This window comes from Coregonus lavaretus (genome assembly GCF_964263955.1).
Source record: "Coregonus lavaretus genome assembly, chromosome: 13".
Lineage (NCBI taxonomy): Eukaryota > Metazoa > Chordata > Actinopteri > Salmoniformes > Salmonidae > Coregonus > Coregonus lavaretus.
The window spans coordinates 49,970,691-49,982,671 of NC_140000.1; the positions used below are offsets into that span (position 1 = coordinate 49,970,691).

Consider the following 11,981-nt stretch of genomic DNA (forward strand, 5'->3'; position numbering starts at 1 on the left):
ATGAGTAGGCTATTCTGATTAGATCCATTCCTAAACAATATCTGTATGACACTGTATGACTAGTAACTCTAGTTATTTAACCACTTCATACTAGTTTGGTTCATAAATCTGCTTTGTATCATATTACTTTAGTGTTTTCTCCACATCTTTTAAACTATCTAACTTCTACATTCATATTTAGATGTCACTTTATTTTGATGCGTACTTTGCTGAAGATAATATCCTACTGTAGCTGTACTTGATGTAGTTACTTAGTTGATGATTTCTGTTTGTTCCAGGTAACAGTGTCCCCACCCTCACCGTCCTGGCCCCGTCTAGTGAGGAGCTGTCCAGTACAACAACAGTCACACTGACGTGTCTGGCCAACAAGGGCTTCCCCTCAGACTGGACCATGAGCTGGAAAGTGGACGGGACCAGCAAGAAGCAGGAGGCCAGTCCCGGGGTCCTGGAGAAGGACGGCCTGTACAGCTGGAGCAGCACCCTGACTCTCACTGCCCAGGAGTGGACCAAGGCAGGAGAGGTGACCTGTGAAGCCCAGCAGAAATCCCAGACTACAGTCACCAAGACCCTGAGGAGGGCTGATTGTTCTGGGTAGGACCCCTCAGTCACACAGCCCTGTGGAGAGTGGCTGCTGGTTCTTCTGCTTTGACTCTGTTCTGAGATCAGATGTTCTCTGTCTTATTGATCACTGACATGTAGACTAACAGAGGGCTTTGCTTGAGTTCATGTGTCAATCCTCTCTGTAGACTGAGGTTGTATCAGTGTTAGATTTGATGTGTTCTGCTTTATTACTATTAGATACTGTAGGAATGTTTGCTTTAATGCTTTGATGAATAGATGAAAATAAAGTTTTCTCTTTCAATTATTAGACTTTAGTCTTAAATGTTGAATGATATTGAAATACATTCATAAAGCCGGATTCACAGTCTCTATGAAAACAATCCGACCTAAACCTCATTGCTTAGTTATTTATGTTCTAACCACAACGTCATCAACCAGTAGTTCATACTAACACAAGATACTACAATTTACACAGATTAACAGGAGAGGTTTAGCCACATGTAGTAGGTACTCTTTATTCATATTTCTTGGAAGATTTTGACCTGCTTGGCTTATAGACTTATAAAGACAGTAATCTAATGCTATTGAACATTTCATCGATATCTTCGATGATCACCAATGTGCTCACACCTGCATTAAGCTACATTTATTTTAAAAGTTGTCCACATAATAGTAGAAGTATCACATCTTCAAGATAGTCATATAGTCTTCTCTACCTCCAACCCTCTGGGGACAGAGTGAACATCTGGTGACAGTGCTGCTCTATTCTGGGACAAGCAGAACCACCCAGCCCTGTCTATGTAAATCTCAGTTTCACTCCCACAGCTACCAGTCTAGCAGTTCAACAGTTTCACTGCCTGAAACACCCTGGACTGGGCCAGATGTGAGGGAGTGAACTGGTTTTAACCTATATGGTTGATTCAGGGAGGGAGACATAACAGATATGACATCTTGTAATTCATGACATATAATATGTCTGTTTGAGCCCAGCATCATGTCACATTCACAGATCCAGCATCATGTCTCATTCACAGATGTAACAGTCAGTAACCTGCTCACCAAAATAGTTAATATGATGCTTGATGATCACATCAATATTTGGTTGTGAGGTGCATTATGGGAATTGTATCTAGGGGGTTTGATGCTGATATAACATCACCTTCTTCTTCTTTACTTCTCTACATCTTATTTTGCATATTGGACTGGTATTGTGGGTATTTCAGAACTTCAAATAACTTTTGGAGGTGCACTACAATGATGATTGGGAACATGTGATCTGAATGCTTTCTAAACATATTCAAAGTTGACTTCACTAACCAGTGTTCCTTGTCACTGTCTCTTGTATGACAGAACCTCAGGTTGTTTTAGTGGGTTATAATCATGTTAAATGATCTTAGTAAATATGGTTTAATTTTTGCTTGAAACTCACTACCTGACTGGGGGACCTTGCAGAGACTGGGATATTTATTCTGAAATCATGTGAGACAATATTTCACATAGATGGAGTCCATTCAACTTATTGTCTGACATGTTAATAAAAGGTGAGTTTGCCATAGCAACAGGGAAGGCATATTTATGTGGTCTGACTGAACTAAAATATACGGATCTAAATATATCAGTGATGCTGACTATAATGTCAACTTTTCCACGCTCGTGTTAAATAATTTCTGAACTGACAACACCCACAGGTCCAGTGTTCCATGTCAATGTCTCCTCCCCCTCAGCACCTGCAGTAGGTCCCAGCTGTAGCAGTACAGTCACTGTGCAGTCTGACTGAGGGAGGTTTTTGTTTACTATTGGGATAGTGGGAACTCTCACAGTAGTAATCTCCTGCATCTTCAGCCTGGACTCCACTGATGGTCAGAGTGGAATTAGTCCCAGATCCACTACCACTGAATCTAGATGGAGTCCCAGACTGAAGTGTTTTGGTATAGCAAATGAGGAGTTTAGGAGCTCCTCCAGGTTTCTGTTTATACCAGGCTACAAGCAGGAGGGGGACTACAAGCAGGAGGCTTGTGAAATCTTCATCCTAAACTGACTCTGTCTCCATGGTGGAAAGCTTTCATTTCAGAAGTCTGAGTCACAGTGTATTGTCCTCTGGATTCTGAAACTGTTAACATTATTCCTTTGTGTAAATATATATTGTAACCTTGAAAGCAGAAAGCAGGTGTCCAGATGAAGATGGTGATAAAAGTAATGGTTGTTGTCAAATCTCGTATACCCAAATACTTCTCTGCAGCTGCCACCACAACATCTATTCTCTGTGATTTATGTTCCATTTCTGCGGTACAGTTGATAACCATTGCTCTGAATGCTAAGAAGACAACCTTACTGAAGCATAACTCACTTCTTGCCCTATCCCTCTGTGCTAGCACAAATCTACTACTCACTGGGATCCTATCAGGATCCCTCACCCTTGACCCATCCTCCTCCACTTCCTTCACTGCCTCAGCATACGACACCCTCTGCACTACTCAGACTCTGGCCACTTCAACCTGCCTCTCTCGCACCGGACACTTCCGATCTCCAGCAACATGAGCACCCCTACAGTTGACACACACACACAACTTTATCCACCGAAACTGCACAATCCTCTGTCCCATGCCATCCCGCACACTTCCCACATCTTAGAATCTCCCTCCTACACACTGCTGCAACATGACCATAAACATTGCACCTGAAACAGCGCAGTGGATTCTGCACAAATGCTCTAACAGGATAACTAATATATCCTAACATGACTTTGTCTGGCTCAAAACTCAAAAGGACTGACAATGACTCCTCTGTTTCACCACTCTCCCCACCGGACCTGTGTCGCACCAAACGGCGGGCGTCACAAACACCAGACATTTTCAACTTCAATCGCTACATCCACACTTAATGCTACCCCAGAAATCACCCCTTTCAATGGTGCCCTGTTCCTAAGAGCAAAGCAAGAAACAGATCTTGACCCAAGTTACGTGACACGGAGCGCCCTCTCCCTCTCATCCTGGTTACCTTCACTGATTCAACTACCTCCAACTCCTTTCTCACCCACCCTGAAACCACAAATGGATCTGCCAAAAGACAAGGGTCCACCTTCTCCAAAATGTCACTACTATTGGTCAAGATTCTTCTTTATCATGTCTGACTCCATTCTTCCTCAACACACATCTTCCCACTACACTCGGCTCTTCTCCTTCTTCCTTGCTGTCCACAATCACATCTATCCGTTCACCACGCTCTTGTCGCACCTTCATCAGCTACATTGCTTGTAGAGCACGCACTGATGGCACTTCTCCAAAACCCAACTTCTATTCCTTAGCCCATTTTACAAGTCTGACTATCTCTGACCTCTCCATGCTTCCTTCACCTCTCACAACCTTCGTTCGTAGAATAGGTTTGTGTGAGCAGCAGCATTGTCCAGCCAATCATGGTCTTAATTGGTTAACAAGCCTCAGCTGGGTTCAATTAAAGAATGGGAAGGTGCTGAAAAGGTGTGGCAGGAGAGACGTTTTGCCTTGACAGAACCACAGGACATTTTAGGGGGTTATAATCATGTTACATAATCTCAATAAATATTGTTTAATATTTGCTTTAAATTCACTACCTGACTGAGGGACCTTACAGAAGCTGGGTTATTTATTCTGAAATGATGTGAGACATTACTATTGCACATAGATGGAGTCCATTCAACTTATTGTGTGATATGTTACAAAAAAAGTGTGTTTGCCATAGCAACAGGGGAGGAATATGTATGTAGTCTGGACCTATGGGTGTTGTCACTTAAGGAATGCTTTGACATGAGAGGGGATGAGTTGACATATTGTCAGCATCACTGATATATTTAGCTCAGTGTTTTATATTTCTGCAGGATCGTCCATGACGATACCAGTGATTTCGCCACCTTCCGGAGAAGTCACTGTAGTGTCTAGAAGCCATTGTAGGGGTCTAGAGAGTCCACACATGGTGCTAGTGAAGGAAACATTAGTGATTTACAGCTGAATGTTAGTATAATAGTGAATAATATCAGTAGTGTTGTGTGCTAAATGAACTATTTTGAGATTAAGTTGTGCATGCCTTCTTACCTCTGAGTTGAAATAAAGATTGTTTTGACAGTGCTACTCTAATCTGGGACAAGCAGAACCACCCAGCCCTGTCTATGTAAATCTCAGTTTCACTCCCACAGCTCCCAGTATAGCAGTTGAACAGTTCCACTGCCTGAAATACCCTGGACTGGGCCAGATGTGAGGGAGTGGACTGGTTTGAACCTTTATAGTGGATTCAGAGAGGGACACACAATAGATATGCCATCATGTAATTAATGACATATAAAATTGATATTATACTTTTTGATAATACTGTATAGTGTATGTCTCTACATAAATGTGTCTAATGTTCGAGCCCAGCATCATGTCTCATTCACAGATGTAACAGTCAGTAACCTGATCACCAAAACAGTTAATATGATGCTAGATGATCACATCTATATTTGGTTGTGAGGTACATATGGGGATTTGATTTAGGGAGGCTGAAGCTGATGTAACACCACCTTTATTTATTGTTTACTTCTGTAAATCTGACTCTGCATAGAGACAGGTATTGTGTGTTTTAAAACTTCATTTAACTTTTATAAGTCTTACTGATCAGTGTTCCATGTCACTGTCTCTTCCCCCTCAGCACCTACAGTAGGTCCCAGCTGTAGCAGTATAATCACGATGCAGACTGACTGAGGGAGGTTTTTGTACGGCTCTGTATCATTGTGTGAACACATTACCAGTGTGTACACTCTGACAGTAGTAATCTCCTGCATCTTCAGCATGGACTCCACTGATGGTCAGAGTGAAGTCACTCCCAGATCCACTGCCACTGAATCTAGATGGAGTCCCAGAGAAGAGGGTGCTTCCATAGTAGACCAGAAGTTTAGGAGTTTCTCCAGGTTTCTGTTGATACCAGGCTAAACATGGTTTACCTGAACCCCAACAGTCAGGATACACATCACTGCTGGTTTTACAGTTCAGAGAGACTGTCTGTCCTGGGAGAACAGCTTTCACTGTAGGAGTCTGAGTCACAGTGATCTGTCCTCTGGATTCTGAAACAGAGAAAAAAAGAATAATTGTACATCACGAGGAATGAATAACACATTCTTAACAACCTTAAGTTCACTCAAATTGTTTACTTTTCAGTATACAAACATGGAACTTAATTTTCTTTACCCTTGAAGCAGAAAGCAAGTGTCCAGATGAAGATGGTGATACAAGTCATTGTTGTTGTGGGTTCTGTTGTCATGAAGGACAGCTCTCAGTCATGAAGTGTTAAACTCACATGGATATAAACACTCCCAGACCACTGAAGCATGTGCTGTCTATGCAGAGCATCATCACTATGTAAATAAGCTTCTGGTCTTCTCTCCATCCACCATTATTCAGTAAACTTAGACCACTAAGTATCCATTAGATTAGAACTGAGAGTCCATTACAATTTGATGATCTTACTCCCACTATTGTAACCTAATAATCATAATCCATGATAATATGTAAATAAATTAAGTGAATAAAAAGGGTATAAATATAATGAGTATTATTGGTTTAAAGGCTATCACATATGATCACTATCAATGTTGTTTAGCAAGACTATACTATAATGAATACTGGAGATTTTTTTTAAAGTACTATAACATGTAAATAACGAACATATATAATTTTGTCTGTTGATTAGTGTTCATGGTAATGAGGGCGGCAGGTAGCCTAGCGGTTAAGAGCGTTGGGCTGGTAACCAAAAGGTTGCTTGTTTGAATCTCCGAGCAGACTAGGTGAAATAATATTTTCAATGTGCTCTTGAGCAAGGCATTTAACCCTAATTGCTCCAGGGTTGCCCTCTCTAATGGCTGATCCCTGGCTGTGAGTACCAGATGCAAAAAAACAAATGTCCAATTCACCAATACACACTTCTACATGTGTGAAATAAGACAAATGCAAGCACCCATCTAATTATTTAATATGATATAGTAAGATATTCATATCTATGGAAAAGAAGAATACCAGTCAGTTTCCACCCCCCATTGATCATTGGTAATTGGTCGCCCACCGCAGGGAGAGTAGTGTGAGTGCAGTGAGCTGTGTGGACTGAGTCGACTGAATACTGGACTATTGGACTACTGGACTGACACTGAGAGAAGAGGGGTTCCACTATGCAGGACTGCTACTCTGTTCCTGACTGAGTTCAGCTCCTTCCTGTCATGTGTCTCTGACCAGACACACTGGGACTCTGTAGACCATCATTGCAATACATGAAACCCAGCATCTCCTCTACTTCTTAAGAATACAATGTCCAATGGGTCTGAAGTTATTTCTAAAAATGCCAAGGGGCATCAGGAAGTCTTTATTGGATGATTCCAGATTTGAAGCCTTTTGAAGATAAATGGGTTAATGGTTCTCCATGAAATAATCAATAATAAATAGCTTGGAGTAGCTATTGTTGTTCAGCTCTACTACACACTGTGTCATTGTACTGGATAATCTCCTCCCCTCAGCACCTGCAGTAGGTCCCAGCTGTAGCAGTACAGTCACTGTGCAGTCTGACTGAGGGAGGTTTTTGTACGGCTCTGTATCACTGTGTGAACACCCAGACACTATTGGGATAGTGGAAACTCTGACAGTAGTAATCTCCTGCATCTTCAGCCTGGACTCCACTGATGGTCAGTGTGAAGTCACTCCCAGATCCACTGCCACTGAATCTAGATGGGGTCCCAGAGCTAAGAGTACTTCCTCGATAAATAAGGAGTTTGGGAGCTCCTCCAGCTTTCTGTTGGTACCAGGCTAAAAAGTCATTGTTGTAAACATTACTGCTGGTTTTACAGTTCAAAGAGACTGTCTGTTCTGGGAGAACAGCTTTCACAGCAGGAGTCTGAGTCACTGTGTACTGTCCTCTGGATTCTGAAAAACAGAATATAAACATTTATATGAATGCAATATTACATATAGTAATGAATAGTTCTGAATAGAAATATTAACATGAATACACTGTATGTTATACATTTCTGTAGATTATAATTATTTTTCAACAATAAATTCTGAAAATGTTAACCTTGAAAGCAGAAAGCAAGTGTCCAGATGAAGATGGTGATAAAAGTCATGGTTGTTGTGGGTTCTGTTGTCATGAAGGACAGCTCTCAGTCATGAAGTGTTAAACTCACAGGGATATAAACACTCTTAGAGCAGCGGGGCAGATGCATTATGCAAATTATTTTTCAAATCCATTTCAGTTTTGAAGTAGGCTCCCATCATTAGAATATATTTTGATGTATGTATCCTTCATGCCCTAGCTTTTCTAACATCAAACAGCAACTGTTTACTCAGATCACTAATGCATGGCAACTTTTATGTCACACCACCATTATATTTTTATTCTGATGATGATCAGATATAATGAACTGTCTGTTCACTCATACTTGGTCTCTCAAGTAAGTTCCTCTAATCAGTTAGTGAACACTTCTCTAAACTAAAGCTGGTAGGATTCCTCTGGTAGTGTTGTCTGTCCTCTGTGACTTTACCACCACTGTTAAATGTGAGATCAACATATTTAATAAAGGAATATACAACATGGATCACTATCACTACTGCTGCTGCTGTTGTCTTTCATATGGACAATACTAGCAACACTGGGTCTAATGCTGGACTGTACCTACAGACTAAAAAATATATTTATTTTTTACTTTCTTAAACTCTTTCTATGAAAATATTGCGATTTAACATATTTTACTTTCTACGAAATATATATTTTTCTATTACTTTTGACGAAGCCTTCTTTCAAATAACATTTTATTTAACCAAATGTTAAAATGTAGGTGTTTATTTATATGTCTGGTTTGATGGATTGCAGAGTATAATTATAGTATGATAACTATTTAATAATATTGAATATAGTTGTTGCATTGTGTATTACTGTTTGTGTGCGATTGTTGATCTTTAAATGTCAAATATTTTTGGTTAAATTGAGCTTTTTAATGAGCCTTCTTTCAAATAGATATTTATGGAATCAAAATAATAAATTGTAGGTTTATTTGTATGTCTGATTTGTATATTTCCTAATTCTGGTATAATAACTATTTAAAAGTATAGTATATAGTATTCATCACTGTTGAATTGTGTTCATGGTAGACTTTGCTGTTAGTGTGAAGACAAAGGGTCTCAGTTATGTTTGTAACCTACTTCATGATGGAACATGGGTGGTATGTGATGAACATACTATGAATATGAGTAGGCTATTCTGATCAGATCCATTCCTGAACAATATCTGTATGACGTGTAACTGATACCATATGACTAGTAACTCTAGTTATTTAACCACTTTATACTTGTTAGGTTCATAAATGTGCTTTGTATCATGTTGCTTTAGTGTTTTCTCTACATCTTTTAAACAATGTAACTTATACATTCATATTTAGAGGGCATTTCCAATTCACTTGTGTACTTTGCTTAAGATCATTTCTTACTGTAGCTGTATTTGATGTAGTTACTTAGTTGATTAATTCTGTTTGTTCCAGGTAACAGTGCCCCCACCCTCACCGTCCTGCCCCCTTCTAGTGAGGAGCTGTCCAGTACAACAACAGTCACACTGACGTGTCTGGCCAACAAGGGCTTCCCCTCAGACTGGACCATGAGCTGGAAAGTGGACGGGACCAGCAAGAATCAGGAGGCCAGTCCCGGGGTCCTGGAGAAGGACAGCCTGTACAGCTGGAGCTGGTTCCTCTGCTTTGACTGTTCTGAGATCAGATGTTCTCTGTATTATTGATCACTGACATGTAGCCTAACAGAGGGTTTTGCTTGAGTTCATGTTCCAATCCTCTCTGTAGACTGAGGTTGTATCAGTGCTAGATTTGATGTGTTCTGCTTTATTACTATTAGATACTGTAGGAATGTTTGCTTTGATGCTTTGATGAATAGATTGAAATAAAGATTTCCTTTTGGAACACATATTTTTCTTGCAGCTTTCAATAATTTGACTTCAGTCTTAAATGTTGTTGAATGATATAGAAATATATTCATAAAGCCTTGTTGACAGTTTGAAAACTATCCGACCTAAATGTCATTGCTTAGTTATTTATGTTCTCACTTGAAACCACATCGTCATCAACCAGTAGTACATACTAACACAATATTCTACAATATTAACAGATTAAAAGGAGAGGTAAATATACTACAATGTTAACAGATTAACAGGAGAGGTAAATATACTACAATGTTAACAGATTAACAGGAGAGGTCTAGATACTACAATGTTAACAGATTAACAGGAGAGGTCTGGATGCTATAATATTAACAGATTAACATGAGAGGTCTAGATACTACAATGTTAACAGATTAACAGGAGAGGTCTAGATTCTACAATGTTAACAGATTAACAGGAGAGGTCTGGATGCTACAATGTTAACAGATTAACAGGAGAGGTCTAGATACTACAATGTTAACAGATTAACAGGAGAGGTCTAGATACTACAATGTTAACAGATTAACAGGAGACGTCTGGAGACATTCAGTAGATGGAACTCCTTATTCATCTTTCTTGGACAGTGTTTTATCTGCTTGACTTATAGACTGATAAAGACAGTAAGCTAACGTCACTGAACATTTGATCGATGTATTTCACCAATGTGATCACACCTGTATTAAGCTACATATGTTTGACAAGATCCACATAATATTACAAGTATCAAAGCTTCAAGATAGTCATATCGTCTTCTCTACCTCCAACCCCCTGGGAACAGAGTGAACATCTGGTGACAGTACTGCTCTATTCTGGGACAAGCAGAACCACCCAGCCCAGTCTATGTAAATCTCAGTTTCACTCCCATAGCTACCAGTCTAGCAGTTGAACAGTTTCACTGCCTGAAATACCCTGGACTGGGCCAGATGTGATGGAGTGACTGGTTTTAACCTCTATGGTGGATTCAGGGAGGGAGAAACAATAGATATTCCATCATGTAAATAATGACAGATAATATGGGTATTATAGGGTACCTGGGGGTAACTAGCCCCGCCTAAGAACAATGCCTAATTGCTGACACAAAAAAGCAAAGTTTGGGAAAAAATTGGTATGTGGATGAAGGTCATGCTTAGGAAAATAAACTATTAAGGGAAATAATAGCTACAGTTGACACTTTCTTTTTTTTTTCTTTTTTTTTTTTTTTTAAATTATTTTTTAGTTTTTTTTTTAATTATTATTATTTAGTTTTTTTGGGGGGGGGAATGGATCAGCTTAATATTGCAGATATATTGTATCTTCTATCAATGTAATTGTCTGCATCACTTCCAATCCCCCATGTTTTTTTTTATATATATATACTCCCCTTTATTACTTTTCAACCCCACCATCCTTTCCCTACTTGGAGTAAATTAGAGAACAACAATGCCCAGGCCTCTACTTCCGGTCTATACTTACTATCTACACCTTATGGACAGAGTTAATTTTACAATCATTCTATTATATATACAGTGGGGAGAACAAGTATTTGATACACTGCCGATTTTGCAGGTTTTCCTACTTACAAAGCATGTAGAGGTCTGTAATTTTTATCATAGGTACACTTCAACTGTGAGAGACGGAATCTAAAACAAAAATCCAGAAAATCACATTGTATGATTTTTAAGTAATTAATTTGCATTTTATTGTATGACATAAGTATTTGATCACCTACCAACCAGTAAGAATTCCGGCTCTCACAGACCTGTTAGTTTTTCTTTAAGAAGCCCTCCTGTTCTCCACTCATTACCTGTATTAACTGCACCTGTTTGAACTCGTTACCTGTATAAAAGACACCTGTCCACACACTCAATCACACAGACTCCAACCTCTCCACAATGGCCAAGACCAGAGAGCTGTGTAAGGCCATCAGGGATAAAATTGTAGACCTGCACAAGGCTGGGATGGGCTACAGGACAATAGGCAAGCAGCTTTGTGAGAAGGCAACAACTGTTGGCGCAATTATTAGAAAATGGAAGAAGTTCAAGATGACGGTTAATCACCCTCGGTCTGGGGCTCCATGCAAGATCTCACCTCGTGGGGCATCAATGATCATGAGGAAGGTGAGGGATCAGCCCAGAACTACACGGCAGGACCTGGTCAATGACCTGAAGAGAGCTGGGACCACAGTCTCAAAGAAAACCATTAGTAACACACTACGCCGTCATGGATTAAAATCCTGCAGCGCACGCAAGGTCCCCCTGCTCAAGCCAGCGCATGTCCAGGCCCGTCTGAAGTTTGCCAATGACCATCTGGATGACCCAGAGGAGGAATGGGAGAAGGTCATGTGGTCTGATGAGACAAAAATAGAGCTTTTTGGTCTAAACTCCACTCGCCGTGTTTGGAGGAAGAAGAAGGATGAGTACAACCCCAAGAACACCATCCCAACCGTGAAGCATGGAGGTGGAAACATCATTCTT

At 40.0% G+C, this 11,981-nt stretch overlaps 1 gene segment (V, D, J or C); it reads left to right on the top strand.

Annotated features, from left to right (window-relative positions):
- LOC311140085 (Ig lambda chain C region-like) lies at window positions 1-595 on the top strand. The segment is given in 2 exons: window positions 1-4; window positions 279-595.
- Window positions 596-11,981: the final 11,386 nt, after the last annotated feature.